General features: G+C 40.8%; 1 protein-coding gene across 1 annotated transcript in view; it reads right to left on the bottom strand.

The window, feature by feature from the left end:
* The window catches only part of LOC122805261 (rap guanine nucleotide exchange factor 4-like), a 2,335,347-nt gene that overhangs the window by 1,908,123 nt on the left and 399,943 nt on the right, over positions 1-27,281 (bottom strand). The window lies entirely within an intron of this gene.

Genomic DNA, 27,281 nt, shown 5'->3' with positions numbered 1-27,281 from the left:
AACAAAGTCCAACATTCGGATTAAGAGTGATCTCAATATACTTAAACATAAGCTCCATCCCTCTAAGGGAACCATATAATTTCTTAATAATAAATCATTCTTGGCTCAATAAGTCATAACTAATGAGACAAAGATTACTTCATGTGCATTTTCATGTTCAATACAAACTTGTTTCAATGTAAATTTAAAAGTTAAGGCATTCCATATATAACAGAAAATGTGTATTGTGAACATTTTTAATCAAACAAAGAGAATCAAGGCAATCAGTCTGAGAAGCTGCCACATAGTCTGTTGGGCAGTGTATGCTGATTGCTCCCATTTGAGATCATGTCAGCAATCTAAGTTTGATTAGTAAAAAAAAAAAAAAAAAAAAAAAACACCAAGAGGCTGCTGTTACAAGTTTAATACAATTCAAAGAAGAACATACATAAAACTCTAGTGCCTCGGCTGTGTAGCCTTCACAGAGTTAATGATTAGTTGCCTGAATGTCACAACGGCAGGCAGAGAAAAGGAAAGGAATGTGTGATGAGCTTCTCATTATATTCAAGTGAAAAATATGATGAGATTGCCCTATCAGCCAACACTAAATCAGTGCAACGGAGTCTGTGGATACAGCTAGTAATAATGGGCATTGGGGGGAGGGTTGAACAGAGGGTAGCAAGTTTTCACACTATCTTGATGTACAGTGAATGTAGTATAAAGTGAGAAGTGGTCTAAATAGGGAAATGAAAAAAGCATGTATGTTACAAACCAGGGTTCACTATTTGGCACTTTGAGGATGAAACAAAAGACATGTCAGATTGTAAAAGCACACATTTTGGAAAATAAGTCAGCCCAGCAGGACAGTGGTAGGACATTTGCACATGCTGCCAGTGTCTTGGAGCTGACCAACATCTTAAGTGCCAGGAGATCAACGGGTGAAATATATTTATTTTAGTTACTTATTTGTTTGTCCTTTGGTAACTGGGAAAGTCTGACTGAGCCAATAGCCTATTTTCAGCAGAGACCCAGGGAGAAAAGCTCCACAACAGATTACAAAAATTTAAACAGCAGTTCAGTAATCGTATACAAGGAGAGAAAACCCCTGCAACAGATTAAATATTTTACAATAAGCTGGGGAGAAATGTTCCACAAAACACAAGTAAAATACAATAGCCGATAAGTAAATTATATACAAGGAGAGAAAAGTCCCACAACAGATGAAATAAACTGATTAAGATACATTTTAGAATATTACTAAGATAAAATATGATCAAGAATACAATATGAACTGTAAGTAGCAAGATACTTTGCAGAAGTGGATAGACTATGTCAAATAAACTTATAAGAATATTAACTATATTTCTAATAATATATGGAAGTGAGAAGCAGAGTATTATGTTGTCAAAATGGACAGAGTAATAGAATGAGATGTAAAGGAGTAATGAGAAGGAGAGAAAATTAAGGACATGGAGGGAGGGAGAGAGAGAAAGAAAGTTTATTATTAGAGAAATTAAAATGTTATCGAATGATATTAGACAGGAAAATAAATGGAAGAAAGTGTCAAGTGAAGAAAAGCTTACATTAGGAGTATTGTATCATTAAAGTGATAGTCATTACTACCTGGTAAGATATGAAAGTGTAAGTGATTTAAGAGCAAAAAGGCATAATTGTAGTCAGTCAGTGGTTATGCATCTGTTTTGTGGGTTTTGCAGGTACAGGATAGATATTTGTTTAGATTGGTCTTGAAAGTGGAAAGGTTGCTTGTATATTTAACGTATTAAGGGGTAGAGTTCCAGGAGTGGGCTACATAGCTGGAATGGAGAGAGAGTTTCCTGCTGACTGATATGGTTTGTTGGTAGTGAGGAGCATTTTGTTTTCAGATCAAAGTGGCCTAGAAGGGGTATGTAATAAACCTAGTAGGCTTTGCTTTGTTGTAGTATGTATATTAATTTGTGGACTACTAGTAGTTGGGTGTAAGCGAGTTGCTTGGGTAATTCAAGCCAATCATGCTGTCTTAGGTATAGGAATGATGGGTTCTATTTGGTGAGTTAGTGGCAAATTTTGCTATTTTGTTGCAGCACTGTTTTCATTTGTTTTGGATGGCAGCTTGAAGGTTAAGTAGTACTGGGGAACCATACAGTAAAATGGGGAGTAGGAGTGTAGAGGCCAGGAGTTTTCTGGACAAGTCACGTAAGTATTTTTTTTTTGTTCTATAGAGTGTCTTTAATTTTTGGTGAGTGTTTCTTTTTGATAACCTGTGCAAATCAAACTTCAGATTATTATCAATTGTCACATCTAGTAGCTTTGTGTGGGGGATTGGCTGAGTGGTTGGAAATGAGATCTTTGGTCTTAGGAAAAGAACATGCATAGTGTCATTGTTGTAGACAGCCTTTGAGAAAACTGTGAAAACAATTAGTTCTCTAAGAAGACCTTCAGTGGGGTGTGCACTTGACCCAGGAGCTATTAATAAATAGAAGCATATTTACAATATTTATAGTTGTTTGCTGCACTACATGAACATACTCCAGTCAAACTGATTTGATATTAACTCATATTAGTGCATTTATCAACTAGTACTTCTCAGTAAGTGATGTGTCACTGTTATCACCCAGACAGCAGCATCTAACTCCACTGTGGAAAAAGCTTATTCTCCATTAATAAAAGAGACACACACACACACATACACGATAAATGGTCTCACTTAGTACAAAACAAGTGAAGAGAATAAATGGTTTACAGGGAGATGTGACTAGGAAGTTTGGACATCAGGAAAGATGTCATCATTTAAAAAAAATGTGTCCATCCTATGGCTTGGCACAAGTGGAAAGCTGTTGCCAAATAAAGAAAATTCAGTGGACTTAATGGATGGGGCAATTAAGATGCCAGTATCAACAAGACCTTAGAGATGAAGGCCAGTAGGACTTAGCCTCACATCTAAAACTTTCCTAGGCTACCAAACCTTTCCTTTACCTATAATGTTGTCTGAATCAAAACATTTCTACATATCTCTGTAAGCCTGTGCTAATGCAAATCAATCACCATAACTGGCTATAGACAAGTAGAACCTTCCAGTCCCCATTAAGACTGAGGCAGGGGTATGAAGGATGAATATGGTGATGAATATGGAAAAACCAATGCAGGCCCATTATTACAGCAAGTGCATAACTTTCATATCTACAACTGGGAGATCCATCTGACTGCTCATAGAAACATACCTTTTTTTTTTTTTTTTTTTTTTTTTTACTTAAATGATTTTTATTTTGATGAAATAACACAATAATTTAATACATTCATAACATTCAATATCTATTTACAGTATTTACATTCAGCCTGACAAAAAGGATTCAGATAAAACATTTGTAGTTAAATAATAAGTTAATATATAAACTATGGTAGTTAGGAAGAGTTTGGTTCCATCTGTAGGGTATCAATCAAATTCAAAACTTTCCTCCATGGACTATTAACCAATGGCTTGGGAAAAGTTCTTAACTCTTTAGTTCTTTTCTCCATTAGTATGCAATTCTTCAGTGATGATAGGAATTCCTCCATTGTGGGTGCTACATTAGAGTTCCATCTTCTAGTTATACATTTTCTGGCTATTGCTAACATTGTCAACAACAAATACAGGTCATCTTTCTTCATATTATTACTATTAACAACATTCAATAAAATTAAAGACTTTGTCAAAACAAATATATTAGAATAGATAGCTTGAAGAAATTTGTTAATCTCATTCCAATATGGTTTAATATTAGTACAGTCATAAAAATATGAGATCAGTCAGCATTAGTGAACAGATGACATCTCCAACATAACTTGCTATTTGAAGGGTTCATTTTTGAGAGTTTCTCAGGTGTCAAAAAGGATCTGTGTAGAAATTTCCAATGAAAAATCCTCCAGAATTGTGAGTAAGAAGTTAGAATATAGAGGAAACCTTACAGTTTAACTATGCTAAAGCCATAGACTTAAGACATAGAAACATATCCTTAATGACAGTAGCTCCGAAGGCTGACCTGAAACTGGAGACCACATCCAGGTAATAGTGTCTTATAAAAGTTTTTAGTGATGTCTATACAGCAACAACACATATATTATCAAAGGATACATTCTTAAAGAAAGCTTAGAGGTAGTCATAGAATCAGACCTTGGTTCAGATGGCAACATTTGCTTGCACTTTTGGTAAAAGAACTGACTATATTCAGAAGGTCGTTTTTGCAGACTCACCTTAAAAACATTAGAACTCAGTTTTGCATAATGAACTAAAAACTGATTATGTTTTCCTATGGATTTTGCTGCATCAAGACAAAAACTAAACTCTCTGTGTATATCCATGCAATGCAATAAATATTCATCTCTGCTTCAATAATTTAAATAAAGGAAGGCAACTTAAATGCCTGGTTCAAGTTTGTTTTTGTAGCTGCTTTGAACATGACTAAAATATTCTTTCTCATGGACACTCTAACTATATTGAAAAAAAAAACAGGAAAGGAGGATTAATACAAAGCTTGCAGTTCTGAAACTCTTCTGGCTGATGTCAAAGTAATCAGAAAGGATGATCTCTAAAACACATGTTACAGTTCTACTGAGTCTGATACCTCAAACATGAAAGAGTTAACGTTTTCATTATAAAATATAGATCCCACAAAGAGAAAGGCGCTCTTCCTGAAATTTTAGAATCTTGAAGATAAGCCAAACACAAAGAAGTCTGAAGGAAATTAGATATTGTTGCCAAATGAACTTTAATGGAACAGTTTTAACCCTGAGTCAAGATTCTGTGACAAATAATCAAGGATGACAGGAACAGAGGCAGAAAATAGGCCCAAGTTCCTAGCTGTAGACCATACTGAAAAACAAGTTTGTTTGTGTCTTTCAGCTTTTCCCAGTTAGGGGTCGCCACAGCGGAACTCCGGTCCGCTAATGATTGGCAGTTGATTTTTACGTACCAGCTTGCCAGGCCTGACGCACAACCTTCAACGAAGGTACGCCCATTCACGCATGTCTCCACGCAGAAGACGCTCTAGCTGAGAATCGAACCGGACAGTGTCTTACTGTGAGGTCCATTTACTTTTGCAAACCATACTGATATTTGGTGTCAGGACAAAAGTCAAGCTCTGGCCCACCTTCTTCATTTGAAGGGCTTCTGGCCATCACTGGAACTGGAGACACCAAGCAGTCAGTCATAGGAAGTGAATGCCCAGGGTGTGGCTTGACAGACAAAAATGTTAGTAGGGCTCTGAAGGACCTTAGGCGGACAGGTTGTTCTGGAAGATATTTGGAGTCAAAAAGGAGCTATAAGAGTGACTGTGACTTTGCATATCCTGGCCCTCTACAGAAACATGTGGATCAGGAGAAATATGAGAAAGGAATAGAGGAGTGCCGGGGGCCACTTCTGGATCTTAGGAACACTCTCCTGAGGGAAGAATAAGGGAAATTAATTTTCTGCATTTGTTAGTTGTTGTGTATGCAGACAGATCTCAGCAAGGCTTCTATTACCAAAAGAACAACTTTCATGCTATGGACTGACTGAGGGATCACTTGCACAGTGTTGGCACTTGATCTAATTCACTAAAGGCTGGGCTTCACCCAGTATGTGACTGTCTATCAGAATTCATGGAGTGACATAGCCCATTCAAAAATCTGCATGGCCTCATAGCAAAAGGGATAGTAGTGGGATCCCCTCTCCTTGTTGATTTACCAGATTATAGTCATATTGTCAGCAGGCTTGGGTAAAAACACTTTGGGGAACAAAGTCCTAAAATGCCTGCAGAGTGAAGAAGACTGCATTCATTTCCAAAACAGTTTTGTGAGACTAGCATCTGTCTGTGACCACTCACCTTGGATTGTCTGCCCTTGAAACTGCCAACCCTCACCCTAGGGTAGAAACATCTACAGTGATGGCCATAGTTGAGGTGGGAGCTTAGAAGGGTTAAACTTGTACAACCAAATAATCTTTTCATTTCTGGAATATTGTGATTGAAAAGGTCATGGGATATGCAAGCTGAGCCCAGTAAACATTCAAGCAACACTAAAATACTTTCATGTGATACTTTGCACTAGGAAACATATACACTGTGGTGAGCATAGCTCCAGGACCCTGAAACAGATAGCTGTGGGGACAATTTAATTCTGGACAATCTGACAGATTGTACCCTTGAGTGGCAAAATATGTCTAAACATAGAAAGTCTCATCAAGACAGTCTCCAAAATGTACCCAATGAATATTACTGTCTGTGTGCAAATCAACAGAAACCTCACAATGTCATTTATTCTCAAGGACTGCGACAACTTCAGAAGTAACTTCTTCATTGCTATCAGACTGTTCTCAGTTGGTACAGGAAGGAGCTAGTCATTGAAGTGCATAAAAATCATTGTACTTTGCAGCCTCGGTGTTGCTGCAACAATGAAAATTCATTTGCTGAACACTCTCTGGGCTGTGGGCAGCCAAATGGTAGCATCCGGAACTGATAATGACTGTACTGCAGTAAAAAAGTGTACAAACCTACAGAACTCCTAAGCAATTCTGTTGTGAAGATAGGCATTGTGCAGGGCCAAAGAGCACACCCAGTCCCCTTCTGAAAAGAAGGGAAGGATCAAGTACACTGTAACCATGTGAAAGGATATCATCAGTTCAGACAACCATATATCTCAACTGTCCAGATTTTCACCTCATATTTTTGGTCTGTTCCTCATAAAATTTGTGGTTTTCTGGCAAATCAATGGGGACTGAAGTCACTAAATAATGGCAGTCATTTGAATTTCAGAGTTCATATCTTTTCAGAAAATGCATGCTAATGTTAAACTTGTTATTCTTGCAACTTTCTACGTTTTTAAGAGTAATATTTATAATCTGCACCTATTTTGGGGACTTTGTGCCCTCATTATTTTTACCTTTGTCAATATTTCTTATGCTAAGAGGTTAAAAGGTATACAGGCAACTCAGATCAAGAAAGGGCCAAAGGTCCTTCATTTCCTTTAGTAATAAAGAGAATCTTGAGCAAAAGCCAATCTCTTTCTGGTCTGGTCTGGTGGTATCTCCCGGATGGGTTACTGTTAAAGATGGTTTAGTACTTCTTTTCTTGTCACATACTGTACTTTTGATGGTATGAGACATTTGGGAAGGAAACAGACTGTGAACTAGGAGAAAGGAACAGGATCTTGCAAACTCTGGAATAAATGTCCATGCTCCCATGTGATTGTCATTCACACAGACAAGTGGAGGCACAGGCAGCTCCAACTTTTTTCAGCAGAGATATCCAGGCAAGGTCTCAGACAGCAGACTCAAAGTGGGTAATCCAGTAGCCACAACAGCTTTGCTAATTGCATAGTTGCTACTGGACTGACAGTCCTGGAAATAAGACCATGTCTGCCTTTCCCAGAATCTCTTGCTGTTATACTGCTGCTATCCATCCAAGAATCAAAGTTGATGCAGACCTCTTTGCATTCATGAGAATGAGTACCGAGGAGGATTAAATCAAAGTTGATGCAGACCTCTTTGCATTCGTGAAAATGAGTAATGTGGAGGATTAAATGTACCTCCAATAATAATGAAAGTCTTTCCCCACTTGCTTTCGTTTCTCAGATTTGAATTTGTTGGACCAAAAATGTAAAGTTCCATCAAAGCTACATTCACAACTTTGACTAGGGCATCATCTACAAACTTGGTTAGGTTCAGCTATAAGTATGATGATATCCAGCTCCTGATATCCCATCTGCTGTATTGTGACACAAATACATGGCTATAGTTGTCAATGATTGAAAAGGACATCTGGGACTACAGTATTCTTTTCAGGTTCCTACCTGACAACCCATCCAGAGACCACTTAGTTTGCCTAGCAAGATCTTTCTTGATGCAAAGCAATTGGGACAGTTTATAGCCCTAAAGGAGAATGTAAAGGATACATAAACATGATTCCACAATCTGTCCAATAACTGAGTCTTGTTGTTAGGTGGTAAGACAACTGGGCTCTGCAGAAGGGGAGCTTTCTTTACAGCCACTTCTACAGGTATGAAGTCTACTTGAGGAGTTCTTAACTAACACATTCAGTCTTTTGGAGGTTAAAAGATCCCTTTGGGTTTCTCTGTGATAGGGGCAACCACATCACTATTTTGTCATGCAGACTTAATAGTAAGATAAACCAACTTGTTAACTGGTGGATCACCTGGGAAGATGACTTGAGGGACTAGATGGCCTCTTGAATGATGCAATAACATAAGAACAGAGGTGGAGGGGACCATGCTGAAATCTGTGGTTATCTGTCTGGGATTGTGGAGTCAACTTCCTCATCAACATCTGGGGTTAAGACTTTTGAGGTGAGTCTAAATGCTGTCTCTTCATTTGACTTTCCTTTCTGTTTTCAGAGATAACTTTCCTGAGAAGGAAGAAAACTATTTTTGTCCAGATCTAATTTGTTTCTCTTCCAGTCCTCAGCAATCTCTCTGCCCTGCTTGAACATAATGGTGGATGGCCAACACAACAGGCACATGTGATTCTTGGGCTAAGACCAAGATAGGTACTAGCACCAAATGGGACAGATGCAGGGAGGCCTACATCTTCACACCAGGATAGACAATTGTATAAGGTCTAGGTGGATGGAATTAACCATTGATGGTAGTATCAAAGCCAGTGGAGAGCAAGTCTGGAATTAAAAGAAAGGATCATGATCCAACACTGATGGCCTGACTCTGACTGTTATGGCCATTGAACCATTCTGCCCTTAGGTTGATGTCAAGGGTATCGATGTTTAAAGCAGAACGGTTGATCTTGGTGATGATATATTTGACATGGAGGGGATCATGACTGATACCAACCCAAAGAGATCATGTACCAGTCCCAAGATGGAAGATCTCCTTGATGTTAAAGCACTCACTTTGGAAAGCCTGATGTTGACAGTGATGTCAGTATTTCAACAGCTAAAATCAACGACTTTGGTCCTTACAACAGAAATGCCACACTGACAGGTCTATCAATGTTGATGGTAACAGTTCCAGATCAATCAACTATCTAAATGGAACTAGAGACTGAACAGGGCTTGATGAGGAGATCTGTTAACAATTATCAGCAAAACCAGGGAAAGATTGTACTGTATTTGCCCAGATGTTAGCAGGGAAAGAGTTTTGGGGCTATATATGCTGCATCTCCATGAAGCGCTGCCACATCTTGATTATTTATTTATTACTGTATTTGATTTGTTTATTAATTATTATTTGCTCAGTGGTAAACAGGATGGTCTGCTGACCATTTTCAACCACAATCTGTGCTCAAGGAGCAGGAAATGCATTAGGATCTTACTAATCAACAAATTCTTATATAGAATGAGTAAATAGTAGAATTCAATACATAATGATAAGATTCAGTGCAGAAAAGAAAAGGTTAAGAAGATTCTGTTAGAGAATACCAGCTGGTTAACACACCCACAAGGGTCTCAAACATCCTGGATCTGGTGCTCACCAACATGGGGGGGGGGGCACTGCACCAACCCCAGTCGGTGGCCATCTCTGGTTAGATCTGACCACAAATCAGTCTTGCTAGAAGTAACTATAACACAAGCCCCCCCCCCCCCCAGCAACAACTAGGCAGAAAAACTTCTCAAAGGCCAATTAAAACCTCTTACACAACAGCATAAATAGCTTCATAGCCCCTCCCCCCCACTGATGGAACATACATCTATGCTGACTTACACACCAATACTTTATATGAGCAGTTGTACAATTGTATTGACTGCCATACCTGATAGAACCAAAGCAAGATCTTCAAGGAAAAACAAACCTGCCTGGTGGACAACTGTCATTAATAGGTTATATAATAGGAGAAAGAAATTGCTGTCTAAGAGTAGGAAGGAATGGTCTCAAAACTGGAAACACTGCCTCTTCAACTTAAACCAGCAAATAAGACTCCTAGTGAAGTCCTCCAAAGCTAATTACGAATCCAAATTAGCTTTGCTAACTAAGGATAACCACAAAGCATTCTTTAGTTACATCCGTAACCTCAAAGGTAAGGCTGAGATTTGAGCTGAAGTCGTAGTTAATGGTACTACATATCTGGAACCTGTGGATATAGGAAAACTGCTGGCTGACAGGTTCAGTGAAAACTTCAATCCCCTGTCCCCACCACATATACCCCAAAGCATCCCTAATGCCTGTCCCCCAGTTAGTATCTCCGAGGAGCAGATCTTAAATGCCCTCTTTAAGGCAAAAACACAGCCTCTATGGGACCAGACAACATCCTGGGCTGTGTTCTACATGGGTTAAAACAGAAATTAGCATCACCATTGGACACGCTTTTCAATAACAGCCTAAGCACTGGCTTCATACCAATGAAATAGAAAATAGCTACCATCATCCCTTTGCACAAAGAGGGTGCATTCACAGACCCTGGGAACTATAGACCCATTACCTTGACCAGCCTTATCTGCAAGACCATGAACAAATCATCATGGACCTTATTAACAAAGATATAGGAAACCTCCAAGTGCATGAACCCACACAGTTTGGCTTTGGCAGGGGGAAATCCAGCCTGTTAAACTTTGTGGACTTCTTCGAGACAGTCACCAAAGCCCTAGACAATGGCAAATCCATGCACACAGCATACCTAGACTTAATCGGGGCCTTTGACACATTCCCCCACTCAGGCATCATTGATAAACTCACCCAGCTGGGTATCAACCCATATATTGTCAGGTAGGTTGCAAACTGTCTCACTGATATAAATCATACAGTCAAAATAGGGGACTCCACCTCCTCCAGCAGACCCGTAACCTGTGGTGTTCCACAGGGATGAGTTCTGGGGTCCCTAGTGTTTAAAATCTACTTCTTCGAAGTACAGGCTAAAACTAAAGGACTGTGGCTGACAAAGTTTGCTGATGACTGCAAACTGGGAGCGATCATTGAAACCCCTAACAATGTCAACATCCTGCAAGAAGGTGTTATGCAGACTAATGACTAGTGCCAAACTCATGATTATTAAACTTAATGCAAAAAATGCATTATCATCCCCTTCAGAAAGGGTGATATTCCTGCAAACTACCAAATGAATAGCAGTACCCTAATCACACAGTCAGTGGTGAGAGGTCTGGGCACACAGGTCGACAGCAACCTTAACGTTGATCACCATGTCTCCACAGTGGTAAGAAGGGCATTTTATATTGCTCATCTCATAAATAAGGGCATTGGCTCCATGAAAAAAAGAGGTTATAAGCCCCTGTGTTTTTTCCTCATCAGGTTAATAATAGAGTACCTGGTATGTTTCTTTCCAAACACCTGCAGCAATTAGAGAGACCACAAAGTTTCCTTACAAAAAAAAATCAGGGTCTTCAAGATCTGTCTTATGTGGACAGACTGAAATCATTGCCACTTTACTCTTTGTTGTACAGACTGCTCAGAGGTCATTTGTGCCTTGCATATAGAGCAATCTCTGACCCAGCTTTAATGAACATGCTGCACATTCACAAGTCAAATGGCACACGAGTCACTCACTCAAAACTTAACCTGGTATGTGACATGAACAGGACTTGCTGGAGAAAGAGATTTGTCTCACAGAGGTTGCCCCACCTTTGGAACAAGATTCCTATTCATGTTAAAAAAAGCCACTCATTGGTCCTATTTAAGTGCAATTTGGACAATTGGATAGGTAACTGGAAATTCACCCTGTGAGTTCCACCTGTGTCCCTCTTGGACAGGAGCAGTAGGTGCTGATTTTAGTGTCTGCTTGAAACAGACACCCTTAGGAACACTGGTTGAACTTGGCTAGGATTGTAAGGGCCCTGGGGCTGTTAGCCTAGTGCCTTTCTATGATCCTATGATCTTATGAACAACAAAGTAAGAAAAATAGCAAAATACAAGCCAACAGGTGTAACAAAGTAAGAAAAATAGCAAAATAGAAGCCAACAGGTGTATTAAATACTTTGCAATCATGCATATTGCTTACAAGATAAAAACAACATGCTTGCATGACAGATATTTGACTCAGAAGATCTCTGTGCTCTGGAATAGGCTCCCCTCCATATGAAACAGAGTCTATCTCAAACCCTATGCAAACAATCTTGACCATTGGATGGGAAAATTACAAAGTCATTCCCAGGCTGGCCTCCATGTCTTTTATAGACAAAGGCTGACAGTAAATATGCTCTAACACTGAATGGGTAATCGTAAATTAATCCCCACATTGGCCCCCACGTCTCTTATAGGCTGCCAGCAAACATTCCCTAACCAATATACCCACACATCAGTTTTTAGCAACTTCCTTACAAACATACTCTCCCACATTATGGTGTTACAATGGGATACAACTGGGTTAGTTTACGTGGCTGGGCTTATAAAGCCCCTTGTGGTTATTAGCCTAGAATATATCTGCGAACCTAGGAACCTATATAACACATAAACATAAACTCCTATATACATATGTAATATACACATATAAAAATACCACATTATGAGGCTAAGAAATGTTTCCTAAATAAATGTTATCATCTATGATATGAAGTGGTAAGTTACTATAACTCAATAGAAATGGACCTGCCTGATGTGAGACCTGGAATATAATAGGTGAGGAGTCATCAGAAGCTTACACAATCATGTTCAAAAGCTACAGAAAAAAACAATGAGTTTTGAATGGAACAACGAGCAAGGAACTTCTCAGTCACAATCAGTAATGAAGCTTTAGCTACACCATATTGGGAAGTTACAAGCTAAGACTCTGGTTTCTTTGAAATGGGACCTGAAGATGAGTCTTTCTTTAAATGAGAAGCTTACTTTTTAATTTTATTACTCTTAATGGACTTGCGTGCCAGGCTGGAAACAACAGAGAAAGACCAAGGCACAGAGGCCGAAGGCTGAACAGGATTGCTTTAAACATTTCTAAATCTAACCTAGATCTCCTATGTTTTAAAACAGGAGTCTTAAAACTTGCACATATTTCACTCTGGTCTTTGCAGTGATGCTCACCTAGGGTTGCCACCTTTTAACAACGGCAAAGAGTGACATGGGGGTGTGGTCAATAGGATAGGGGTGTGGCCAACATGACACTGGCCACACCCGCACCACATCAGCAGAGTTGTTAAAGGAGATGCAGTATTAGTTATGGATACAACATTGTGACATTACAGCATACAGAAAACTCATACCATTTAAATGAAGTGAACTATTACTGCAAAAACACACATTACTCAGTTGTAACAGTAAATAAACTTTAAAGGAATAAAAAACACACTACTCATTAAACAGACACTTGTTTATTTAAAAAGTTAAAAAATTCATAAACCAACCATTACTATTCAGAAAGAAAACTTAAAAAAATCTACATACCACATACAAGCCAAGTATAAAATTAAGACTTTATTGTCAATTAAAGCTAAAACAAAGAAAAAACACAAAACGACATACTGTACCCTAGTACTACATACTGCACCCTAGCAAATTAACACTAAACAATGAAAAACACAAAATTACAGACTGCACCCTAGTACTTTATACTGCACACTAGTACACTAAATCACTTTTTATTAAAAGTGTATTTTGAATTAGATTTTATGGCTTGAAGAAGGGCCCGATTTGAAACAATATTTGAGTAAAAGTCACAACATTTCATCCGGTAATTTACACTCATCATTAGTTCAGCTTTTAACAAGTCCACACTACATCAGTTTCGCACATCTGTCCATTTACCTTTCACCAAAGAAAAAACTGTTTCTGCAAATGCGTTTGAGGTCGGTATAGATAAAACCCTAGCAATTACCGGATATAGTGTAGTCAGTTCAGGCCCTTCTTTGAAAAGCTTCAGCCACTTCTCTCCTGGGGTCAAGCCTGTGTTACATAACTGTTCGAGAGAGGGCCTAATTGCCAAGTAGTCCCTAAAAAGATAATCTTCATCTACATCCTGCAGACTCAGGGCAGTGGTCACATTAAGCAAGTCAGTGAAAGCAAAGGGTTCATTTAGAGATAATTTAGATAGTGTAAACAAGTAGTTGCTTTCAGTATAATCAAACCACTGTTCCAGGTATTTCACTGCTGTCTCCAACAACACAATGAAGTCTCTTTTCAGTTTGTTAGCAGAAGTGCTATCTAATGAGCTCATAAGTGCCCTAAGTTTGCCTCCAAAGAAAGCACCTTCAGCTCTTGCCTGCAGTTTTTGTTTGAGAGAGACCATTACACAAAAAGTTTCCATGGCAGTAAGTGCTGATTTTTCTAATGTACTTATATGTTCATTAAAATCAACAAGAACAGCACAGAGAAAATGCAAATAGTACTGGGGCAGTGTAGGCAATTCATTCTCACCATGTTCATTAGCTGAAAAGTACTGCCATATCTGCCGGGGGGGGGGGTCTCCTCTTCTCCCTTGGAGAGGAAATAGGACTGGAGCACTGGGAGATTTTTCACTACTCTTTCAATGGCTGGGAGTAGTGACAGCCACCTTGTTGGCACATGTCTTAACAGAATCTCAAATTCCATGCCACAAAACTCAAAGAAGACTTTCAAGTCTCTGGTCCTTGTGGCTGAACCTGAGAAGTGGCTGAAAAGTTTCATTACAAATACTTCCACGTCGTACGGTAGTTGTGCTGCAGCTTTTTTGGCTGCATTGTGAATGATGTGGGCAACACAGTTAGCCTTCTGGAGTGATGGGCACTTTTCTTTTAATCTAGTATACACACCAGATTTCTTCCCATAGTTCACACTGGCATTATCAGCCCCATAAGCTGAAATGCTGTTCCAGGGCAAGGAGTGCCTTTCCATAATGTTGGAAATTTGCTGTGAAATAGCCTGTGCAGATTCATCAGAGTCTTCATAGAAGTCCAAAAGGCCATTCACCACCCCTTCTTCTTTAGAAAAATACCTCACAATAAGTGGAAATAATTTTATGTTCCCCTTGTTGGAAGCATCTGATGAAATTGCAAATGAAGTGTCTGGTTTTTGAAGGTCATGCAGGAGGCATTCCAATGAGTGCGGTCCCAAAACATTTTCGACTATGGCTTCAGCCTTGGTTCTGCCACAAGATAGTTTCTTTGCAGTGTCCGAGTCACTGTACAACTGGCTGGCCAACTTTACTGCACAATCCAAGCTGTTATAGGAAATATTGTGCTTAACAGCATGGAACACCTCATAGGCTTCTGCTGCAATGATCCTAAGCTCTGGTCCCTCAAGGTTTGCATTCCTTTCCCACTTTGTCATCAGGTGAGTGGATTTAGCTTGAAGAATAGCAGTCTTATGTTGCTCAGTTGCCTCATGTCGTGCAACATCATTTCTTCCACCATGGATCACTAGAAATTCTCTCTTGCAATACCTGCAGAACGCTTTGACATCACTGCATCTCCCGAGCCAGTCGAATTCTGTTTTCCAAACGTCCTGCCACTTGCACATTCTCTTGCTACTGGTTGACTGTGATGAAGCTGCTGCTCTCTTCATGCTTGAATCTGTAATTACCTGATATGCAACATATTTACCAAAACTGTGTTAGTAGGGTGCAGTAACATACTGGTGCAGAGCACAAATGAACTGGCTCAAAAACATTGGCATATGAAAGAACTGGCTCAAAAAACATTGGCACGTGAAAGAACTAGCTCAAAAAACATTGGCATGCGAAAGAACTGGCTCAAATAACATTGGCACATGAAAGAACTGGCTCGAAAAACATTGGCATGAGAAAGAACTGGCTTGAAAAACATTGGCATGAGAAAGAACTGGCTTGAAAAACATTGGCATGCGAAATGAACTGGCTTGAAAAACACTGGCATGCGAATGAACTGGCTCGAAAAACATTGTCACACGAAAGAACTGGCTCAAAAAACATTGGCATGAGAAAGAACTGGCTTGAAAAACATTGGCATGAGAAAGAACTGGCTTGAAAAACATTGGCGCACGAAAGAACTGGCTCGAAAAACAGTGGCACTTGAAAGAACTGGCTTGAAAAACATTGGCACTTGAAAGAACTGGCTCAAAAAACATTGGCATGTGAAAGAACCGAGGAATGGAGCAGAAAAGAATTATTACAAACAGTTAGTAGGGGGCATTTTGGCCATTGAAAACTAACATTAACACAGCTTATAGAAAATGAAATGCATTATTTTTACCACCAAACATGCCCACCTCACTCCACCCCTCAAGAAAAGAAAGTTAATCGCATTCACTGAACCAAAAAACACTAAAATAAATGAGAATGCACAGTGGATACCATAGACCTGATTTAGCTTTTGACCACAGCAGTTAAAAGAAATGTATGGCACTAATTTACACAGCGCAATGATCTATTAATGAACATGCCCAACAGCAGCACTGGTCGTAATCGGATTATAATGAAAACAATACATAAGTTTATTGAAGACATCACTAAAACACAAAAGCAAACTACCCTGTAACAACAACATGGTTTAGCACAATCGCAAATACATTGCATTAACTTCTGAGCATGCATCCACAAAAAAAAAAAAAAAAAAAAACAGGAAAAAGTCCGTAAACATTTTAACTTTTAAAAATACTTCTTGCAAGAGAAGTAATATAAACTACAATGTACAACAGACTCCATGGGCTCCTTTTACCTCAAAACATAGCAATTAAGAGTAATTTACCCACCACAGCAATGCAATAAACAGGCCCAAGCAAAAGCAGCACACCCATATTCACATCACAAGCAAAGCAGTACATTTTTAACCTTATTAAAAAGGCATAATAAATTAAATGCACACATTTACAAGTATAAATGAAAACAATCTTGAAACAGCTACGGCAAACTGGCAACATGTACCTACTAGAATAATAAATGCATTACATTAACTGTTAACATTCCCCCTCAAAAAGTAGACTTGTACCACATACACATTGACTTGCAGGAACTAACAGGAAAAATTACCCAAACAGTATATCCTAACTTCCTGAAAACAGCATTAAATTGCACACATTTCCATACAAAAAAGTGCAAACTATGCTCAAACATTTTCTATCTGCAAACAGATAATACCCAGAAAAAGCTACGACAATAGAACTACATCACACTAAATTTATATTTCACTGCCCCCCACCAGAAATAAACAACTTCTATACACAGTTCAGCCTTTTAAAAGTAATGCTTCCAAATCATATCCCCAAGAATAATAACAATTACATATACATTCAGGTTTTATACCTTTAAAAAATACTACTCAAAAATCTCAAAATAACCACTGCACAGATTTAAATACTGCATACTATACCCCCATCTACCTCTAAACATTAAAAACTTAAATAAAGCACAATATTCCCATTTTAAATAACTAAAGCCACAAAATGATATTATGTACTTACCACTATCACAGTTTTTGCTGGGCTAGCTTGCTTCCTTCCTGCTGGAATGGCTCAAGTGGCTGGGCTGGCTGGCAGGCTCCCTTGCTGGCTAGCAGGCTCCCACCCTTGCAGGCTGGCTGGCTTCTTTGCTTGCTGGCTGGCTGGCTTCTTTGCTGGCTGGCTTGCTGGCTGGCTAGCTGGCTTGCTGGCTGGCTGGCTGGCTTGTGAAATAGAATTTGCAGATCTTTTTCGTTCACAGCTGTAGAGCTTAGTGCTCTACAGCTGCGACCTTTATTGGGCTCCACTTAGTATATCCCCGCCCCCTCCAGTCCCTGCAGCCAATTGCTGTTGCATTACACCACCCAGACCTAGCAGGGAATCCCTCTAACTGCAGGTCTGGGTGGTGACGTAGCCGCATTGCCATGGAAAAACCGGAAGTATTTTCGTTTTTTCCACGGCAATTGAATTTGCGATCGGGGAAAACAGGACTTTTAAAGTCCCACTCTTGGTGAATGCGGGAAGCGGGATGAGAGGGCTCAACCAGTGAGTGTCCCGCTGACAACGGGACAGGTGGCAACCGTATGCTCACCCAAACACTTTAAACACAAAAAAGTCTATCTTGTTGAGGCATTTTATATCCACACCTACATTTCTTAAACTCTCTGTATTCCTTTTTTCCACCTTGTCAAGAAAATAAAAATCACACTACCACTATAATAAGTTTAACTGACAAAACTACAGCACTACCTCTATCATAACTCTAACTAGAATGACTAGCTGGACAGTAACTAAAAACTATACAGGGAAAAGGCGCAGAAATGCCTTATGAGGGATAGGGGAAGAAAGTATCACCGATAGGAAAAAAATACAGGAAAATCAAACTAAGTAACCTGAAAACTGAAGAAAACAGAGATTGCGAATGCTGAGTTATCAAAAAGGAAGAAATGAAAAAAAAAATCAAAAAATACTAACAATGCAAGCAGTATCCTATGAACATTTACAGAGGCAAATGTCTTTAATGTACAGCAAAAGAAATCTAGAGGGTAGTCCCGATTTCCACAGCATTATGGGTAAGGAAGAGAAACATTACAGTTGTGCAAGTTGAATTTACCATAACATGATCACTGCTGCAGTAGCCTTAGATATATGGGTTATATCCTGCAAAGTATATAAAAGCTGGCCAGCTTGCAAAGCTTCATGGCACCTTCCACATACCTCAAACTGTCAAGCAGCTTGAGCTGAGATGACTAAAAGACAAGTTTGGGTGCAAAGCCCTTCAGAGCTTTCCTACCAGCAGAGAGAGGGAGGCAGAACCTTGAAAAGACAACGCTAGGAACAACAGAAAATAAATGTCCTCACCCTGGCATAAAACACACACAGTAAAACAATACTGTTATGGTAAGTTCAGCTTACACAGCTGTACTATGTTCGTCATAATGATCACTGTTGCAGTAGCCTTAGCTATATGGGTAGATTACCTTCGCTAACTATATTTTGGAGGTGGAAGGAGAAGAGCACAGGAGAATCTGGAGAATGGTCCTAGCAAACCTTGATTTTGGCCATAGAGAAATAATCAAGTTTATATTGCTTTGTAAAAGTATGCACATAGGACCAAATAGAAGCTTCTAGAATACTTCTAGAACCCACCCTTTCTAAAAAAACATAGATGATACCAAGACCCTGGTGGAGTAGACCTTGCCAATACCTTGGAATAGTTTTGTTATGGTGTGTATTACAAAATGTAAGAATCTTAGGCAACCATTTGGAAATAGTCTGTTTGATACAATTTGTCCCTTCTACTTACCTTCACAAGAAATTAACAATTGATCTGAAGATCTGAAAGATTTACTTCTGTCAAGATAGTACCTAAGTTGTCTGTGGATATCCGAGGTATGAAATATCCATTCTCCCTCATTTTTAGGTTCAGGAAAGAAAACAAGGAGATGGATAGTCTGGCTTAAATTAAACTTAGATAGCAATTTAGGCATAAAAAAGGATTATTTCTCAAAGTAACCCAACACTTCTGGAAAAATGAGATAGGGATGCCTCACTATAAGAGCTTGTAATTCAGATACCCTTCTTGCAGAGGTCAGAGCAATGAGCAACACTGTTTTCCATGTAATAACTTCAAGTCATACAGATTAGCTGGTTCAAATGGAGTAAGTGTTAGCTTCTCTAACACAAAATTAGGATCGCAAGGAGTGGCCACCAGTTTTCTTGGATGCCTCTTATGAAAAACCCCTTTCAAGAACATTTTGACATGAGGCTGCATTGAAAGGAGGATTCATGGGCAGACATGCTGAAGTGACCCAAAAATGAACCTTGATACAGGAGCAAAAAAGGCCATAGGATAGTAACTCACTCAAATACTGCAAAACCAGAAACAACTATCCCTAAATGGGGGCTGTTTATGTCGTTGGCACCAACTAGAAAACATTTTCCATTTGCTAATATTGGATTTTCTAGTAGCAGGCTTTCTTCACACCATTAATGCCTACTGCACATCCTCAGTAAACAGATGCCTAAAAGGAACTAAGACTGTCTCATCCAGGCAGTCATTTGAAGATGATTGACGTTGGGGTGCATCAAACACCCCTGTTCTTGTGTGAGTAGATCTATTCTGTGAGGAAGCTTGAGGTAATTGCCCCTGGCCATTTCCAAAAAAAGGGAAAATGATGATTGGCTGGGCCAAAAGGGAGTCACCACAATAATCTTGGGGGATTCCTATGGAATCTTCAGAAGTACCATGGATATTAATAGAAAGGGTGGAAATCATACAGGAACATTCTGGTCCAAGGAAAAGAATAGGCACCTTTCTTTCATGGCTTCTTGCATGGAGGTCTGGAACAGAATCTTCCAGTAGATTGTTCAGGGAAGGGGTAAAGAGAGCTACTTAAAGAACTCCCCACTGATGGATCAAATCTTGGATGACCTCCTGATCTAGTTTCCATTTGTGAGGGTCTGCCCTGGTCCTGCTTAGCTTTTATGCCACACACTTTTGCTCTGCCAGAATATAGGATATTTGTAGAATGAGACTGTGCTGGGAAGCTACATCCCATGCTTATATGGCTAGTCTCCAAAGGGGGTTAGACCTAGTTCTCCCTTGTTTGTTGGTGTACCACTTGACTTTAGTATTGTCTGTAATTACTTAAAGAGGTCCCGGGCACCAAAGATGACTCAGAGATTGAGACCTGGATTTAAGGATATCTCTTGTCTCTACCAAAAAACTTCTATTCTGACAAACCCCAGCAATGGGATTTGAAAAGATAAAGGGTGATGATGTTAGGAACCAAAGAGATTTCAGACACCACTATTTCTTTCTCATGTGGAGTTTTGACAGAGATATCATGACAATCATAGATGCCAGGAAAGCCATAATCCTAAGGTATTCCCTTGCATGACCAAAGTCTGAGTGGAAAACTTTAGAAATAGATATAAATAAAGATTTATTTTTTTTCCTGTGGAAGAAAAGCTCTTTGAACTGAGGTGTCTAGTTGACATCCCAGAAATACAATCCCATATGAGGGAGTCAAAAAGGAATTTTGAGTGTTCTCTTGGACTCCCAACTTGTGTAAAAAATCCCTCACCCAGGAGTGGGATTCTTGATACTTTGAAAAAGACTGTGCAAAGATAAGAAAGTCATCTAAGTATGAAAACATGTGGATACCCTGTAGCCTGCAATGAGCTATAACTGGCATTAGACACTTTGTGAGCACACTTGTTGCAGTGGATAGTCCAAATGTAAGACAGAGAACTGATAATGTGATTCAGATGCACAAAACCTTAAGAAACATATGAAGTCTGGATGAAAAGGGATGTGATAATAAGCATCTTCTAAGTCAAGTGTTACTACCAGGAGACTTGAAAGTGAAAGAAGTGTTAACAGTTTGTGAAGTGACATCATTTTGAATTTGGGCACTATCACAAACAGGATTAAGAAAGAAAGATCCAGAACTGGTATGCAAGCATTTTCTTTCTTTGGCTCTAGAAACATCCTTGAATAAAAAATGTTTCCCACCTGGTTCTATCAGTTCTTGGCACAGCATGTGATACAGGTGGAAACAAAAGAGTCCCTCCCCAAAGGCCCTTTCAACATCCCCGATACTTGTCCCGCACCTCACATCTCCATAGATCAAGTGTTACAGGCCCTATCCAAGTCAAAAAAAGAAGTTATGTACCTATCATAACGTTCCATGTTAGTTGTCTTCATCTCGCCTTCTTTCTTGCTGGTTGGGGATCAGAGCCGATCCTCGGCTCCAACTCGGCCATCTTCTATAGCTCGAGAGCCTTTTACTGGCTTGAGGCTACCCCTTATCCCATGATGCCTAGCGCTAGCTGCCCAGATCTCGTTTGTAATAGCTAACCCCAGACATAGCCAGAGAATCAACCTGTCCACCCAAACAGGTTGAGCATACCTGTCATACTCTCTAAGTCAGTAGAGGAAACAGTGAAAGTCTTCCCCTGACTGCCTCCAGAGGCGGGCAGCCGGGCAACCCTTCAGGGATGCTGAAAGGGCTTCTCAGAGAAGGAATCTCTGTTGCCCTGGTTCTGCGGACCCCCTCTGCCATGAGGGCAGCGTCTGTGGTTGTTGTTTCCCCCTCTGCCCTTGGAGGAAAAATCGCTACGTGTGTCAGGCGAGGCTCCCAGGGATTTCCGGAACCACATTTTGCCACTTTTCTGACCCTTGGGGTATGGTCTAGAAGGAGTGGAAAAATTGACTCCCATGGCAGAGAGAGTCTTGCCTTCTTGCTCACACCTAGTTAAAGTGTCTTTCACCTGTGGTCCAAAAAGAAAGGAACCATCAAAGTGGGTGTTGGTGAATGATGCTTGAAAGGGTTCCGCAAAATTACACAGCCGCATCCATGCATGCCTCCTAAGGGCCACACCCGTACCTGCGGCTCTACTCGTACCATCGGCTGCATAGGAAATGAGCCTCATGGAGGAGTTGACTACAGAATTAAGGGTCACCAGCTGGGAAGCCACTTTAGCTTGAGCCCCCCTCAGCTGATGGATCTTGAAGGGTATCTCCGAGCTCTTTAAGGAGATCCCTCTGAAGCCGGGTAAAATGGCATAAGTAGTTCAGTGACCTCATAGAAAAGGTCACCGAAGCAAACATTTGCTTCCCGTATCTGTCCATGGTCCTAGACTCCTTGTTAGGAGGATGGACAGAGAAAGAGGTTTCCGCTAACTCTTTTTTGGTGGCTGCTGCTACCACCATGGCATCAACAGGAACACCTTTGGTAAGGAACTACTTATCATGGGGTACTGTGATGAACTTGCCAGGTCTCCTCAGAGTTGGTTCCACTGTATCTGGGGCTGACCAAGCCTTTCGAGCCACCACTGACATAAGTGGATCGAAAGGCAGAGAAACCCAGGAGGTGGAAGGTCGGGAACCGAACGCATCCAGGAATACAGACTCATCCTCGGTAGGGGCTAGGGGATTCCAGTTCCCCCTCTGCTTAAGCATTTCTAGGATGTCCGAAAAGGAAACATCTTCAGAGGGGGATCTCGGGGACCTTTCCGAATCATCTAAGTCTGTATCAGAAGTGACAGACTCAGGGGAGTCAATGTGCTTCCTCTTGTACTTCTTCTTACAAGGGGGCTTCTCTGAATGATCAGGGGAGGCCTCGGAAGAAGAGGAAACACCCAATGGGGTGTCCTGGAGTGCCGGTTCCCCACGCTTGGGATCTGGAGGAGGAGCAGAGGTTGGCACAGGCACTACAGGGGACAGAGCCGACGGGGCCAGTAGTGGAGCTGACTCAGTGGCCAGCACACTCCTCATGACATTGAAAGCATCCCTGCCATGATGCAGAGAAGGCTCCAGTTCCAAGGAAATCGTAATCCTTCTCCGCACCAAGGGAGACGGCTCCGAGGCCAATGTAGGAGCTGAGCTCACCTGCGCTGAAGCCCTGAGAGGGAGAACAGGGTCAGACAAGGGTCAGATACCACTCGCCCCCTTGGAGCCGACGAGGGAGCCCCGGCACCCAGATCCCTCGATGGACAGCACCATCGAGGGAATCGGAGCTGACATCAGAACCAAAGAAGATAGAGTTATCGGAGCCGATGGTTCCACTACTCGAACCCCCACGAACTCCGACTCCGAGCTCAATGGAATCAGAGGAGGAACATCGATAGAAGTGGACGGAGCTGACACCTGTTGAGGAGGGCTGGACAACATCTTGGCAAATGCCTGCGACTTTAGCAACCTACTGACCACTCTCTCCACATCGTGATCCGAGAGCCTAGAGGATCAAGAGGAGTGAGAAGAAATGTGACTGCGCTTGCTCTGAAGCAGGGGTGACTGAGGAGTCGAATGTATCGATTCCAGAGAAGGGGACCTCAGTCTCTTGTGGCTCTGCGAAGGCTCCAAAGTTTCTGATGGAGCTGACGGGGAGACAGTCTTATCTGTTCCAGCCGGAACCGAAGTAGCAGGTAGAGTCTAAACCAAAGATGGCTCCAAGCTTGGAGCCGACAATTTGGTAGATTTAGGGGATTCCACAGGCTGAGTCTTGGCCAGTGAATCCTGGGGCTTTAAAAAACCCCTAAGAATAAGCTTATTCTTATGCTCCTGCACAACTCTTGGACTAAATGCATGGCATATAGAACAAGAGTCCTGCAGGTGCACAGCGCCTAAACAATAGACACAACAAATGTGCCCATCTGTCAGAGACATTTTCTGACAGCGTGAGTCACACTTCTTGAACCCTGACACCTTGGATTATTTTGACATCCTGTAACAAAAAATACAACAATAGCTAACAAATCAAAATACAGTCTACAGAAAAACACAGTATACTACTGACTAAAGCTAAAGTTTTTTTTTTTTTTTTTTTTGATAGGAAAGCCTCTAACTCAAACGGCTAGCCTATAAAGAAGGTAGAAGGAAAGCCTCTAACTTAAACGGCTAACATGACAAGAAAAGGATAAGGGGGGGGGGAACTCTCTAAATTAAACGAGTTCTAAGGGGGAGGTAAGGAAGCTACAAATACACACTTAGCTAACACAACAAATATAAGACTTAAAGTTAACAATAACCCCTAGAAAAAAGACTATTTCTAGTAAAAAAGTTCTATAAAGAAACGTTATACGAGCCTGAGCCAGAAAAATGACACCTCACAGCTGAAGCAGCAAATGAGATCTGGGTAGCTAGCACTAGGCATCATGGGATAAGGGGTAGCCTTGAGCCAGTAAACAGCTCTCGAGCTATAGAAGATGGCCGAGTCAGAGCCGAGGATCGGCTCCAATCCCCAACCAGCAAGAGCAAAGGTGAGATAGACAACTTAACATCATAGCTTCCATGGGACTTGATAGTATCCCAGTATGTATTCTGCACCATTTCCAGCAATAACTGGCTTCACCATTGAGCACCCTATTCAACCACAGCCTAAGTACTGGCTTCAGTGGAGAACCACCATTGTCATCCCCTTGCACAAAGGTGGTGGCACTACTGACCCTAGAACTATTGCCTCATTAGCTTGACAACTCTAATCTGTAAAGCCATGGAGCATATTATTATGGCTCTCAAAAACAAGGACATAGGCAATCTCCAAGCACTTGACCCCACCCCGTTTGGATTCATCAAGGGCAGATCTTGCCTGTTGAACCCAGTTGACTTCTTTGAGACTGTCACAAAGGCCCTGGATGAGGGAAAGTGAGTACATACAGCTTACCTTGACTTGCCTAAGGCCTTTGACACAATCCCCCACTTGGGAATCATCGAAAAGCTAACACAACTTGGCATAAATCACTGTCTCATCAGGTGGGTGGCCAACTGACTCACTGACAGGACCCTCAGAGTCAAAATAGGCACCTCCACCTCTGGTAGCAGACCCATCACTAGTGGAGTTCCCCAGGGATCTGTCCTGGGACCCCTGCTGCTTGGCATCTATTTCTCAGAGGTACAGGCAAAGACAAAAGGCCTGTGGCTGACCAAGTTTACCGATGACTGTAAGTTGGGTGCTGTCATTGACCCCCCCAAATAATGTTAACATACTGCAAAAGGGTCTCATAGCAACTAATGACTGGTGCCAAACTCATGGCCTCAAGCTAAATGCAAAAAAATGTGTCATCATACCATTCAGCTAAAACACAGCCCCTACTGATTACCACATCAATGGCAACCCCCTAAGCACACAACCTGTGGTGAAATACCTGGGCACCCAGGTTGATAACAACCTCACATTCAACCATCATGTAGCAGCAGTGGTCACAAAATCCTTTTACTTGGTTTATCTCATAAGTAAAGGGATTGCATCAAGAAAAAAAAGGAGATTATTACCTCTCTGTACTCCTCCCTCATTAGACCAATCATTGCGTATAACGCCCCGTTTGGGATGTACCTCTCCAAACATCTGCACCAACTGGGAAGGCCACTGAAAAACCTCACAAAGAGAATCCATGGCCTCCAAAACCTGTCCTATGCAGACAGGCTCAAATCAATATCACTCTACTCGGTATTGTACAGATTTCTCAGAGGTGATCTGTGTCTCACTTACAAGGCAATCTCGGACACTGCCCTACTAGAGATGCTCCAGGTCAGTAAGTCTAACTCCTCACACACTACCCACTCAAAAGACCTGAACCTAATATGTGACATTAACAAAACCTGCTGGAGAGAGGTTTGTCTCCCAGAGGCTGCCTCATCTCTGGAATAGACTTCCCATACAAGTCAAACAGAGCGCCTCACTGACCCTCTTCAAGCGCAACCTTGATGAGTGGATGGCAAACCACAAATTCGTCCCAGGGGTTCCACCTGTTTCCCTCACTGACAGGGGTGATAGATACTGACTAAGGTTTCTTTTTGGGTATAGACTCTTGGCTAGGCTTGTAAGGGTCCCAGGGCCGTTAGCCTAGTAACCTCCTATGATCCTGTGATCCTATAAGTCTGATGCAGAGGATGAGGAAAGGAGGAATTTCCTCCCACTACCATCTGAAACCCTGATGAATGATTTTCAGAACCCATTTGTATGAAACAATCAGTTACTAAAGAGAAAAATAGAGATTCTGACTTTCTGGAAGAAAAACTCATCCAGGGTGGGAAGGAGGTCACAAAATGTCTAGACCAGCCATTCAGACTTGTTGGTCTGTCCTTGGTTTTGGAAGGTTTGAGATTTTTTTTTTGGACTCCCTTTGCCATTTTTTCTTCAATGTCTGTTTACCTGGAATTTACTGGGAAAAACTGGCAAAAGAACCAAGGTATTGGGAGCAAATAATTAGAAAGGGAAACTTAATAGAATGGGAAGAGGCCAATAATTTATTTGGATTGCAGGCTAGAGATTGCCTTCCTATCAAGGACTGATATCAGAGTATGGCCAAAGAGAAAGAAATAAGGAGATCCACAGTGAAAGACCAGCACTGGTAGAGTTTTTAGCAAAATCTAGAACAGAAGCTGCTGTTAAAAAAATGAATAATTATTACAGCATATAAAATATTGCATGATAACTATAAGAATCAATGAGAGGAGGTTAGAAAGGATTGGAAAGAGAGACTGGACAAGCAATTCACAAAGAAACAATGGGATGATATATGTATACCTCCCAAATATGCAACAAAGTCTAGAAGATTTAATATCTTTGGCTGGAAGTGCTTACATAGGTATGTTTATACCCCAAGTAGACTCCAAATAATTTTTCCTCAGGCAGACAGAACATGTTGGAGGTGTGATGGGGAAGAAGGAGGTGATTGGGAACATATTTACTGGGAGTGTAATGAGTTGGTAGACTTTAAAAATTCCATGCAGACTACTCTATTAGAAATACTGGGTGAACAATTTGGTATGAATAAGGAAATGATTTTTGAGCTATGTTACAGAATCAGAATTGCCTAGACATAGTAAGGCCTTGGTGAGTCTAATTATGGTGGCTGCCAAAAAAGCAATTACTAGGAAATGGAAATCAAAGTCTAAACCAATTGTAATAGAAGTAGTGATTATAGTAACATACATAAAATAAAAAGTTATGTCTTACCATAACTTGGCATCTGTGTTATCTCCCTTCATTCATCCTCATGATAGGGTCTCAAATCCAGCTTTTGGATCCGGCTTGCCCACTTTCCGC

Source organism: Protopterus annectens, chromosome 6.part1 (genome assembly GCF_019279795.1).
Source record: "Protopterus annectens isolate FY-2018-M chromosome 6.part1, PAN1.0, whole genome shotgun sequence".
Lineage (NCBI taxonomy): Eukaryota > Metazoa > Chordata > Ceratodontiformes > Protopteridae > Protopterus > Protopterus annectens.
Note: the sequence above shows the minus strand (reverse complement) of the source record. Positions and strands in the feature narration are given on the sequence as shown.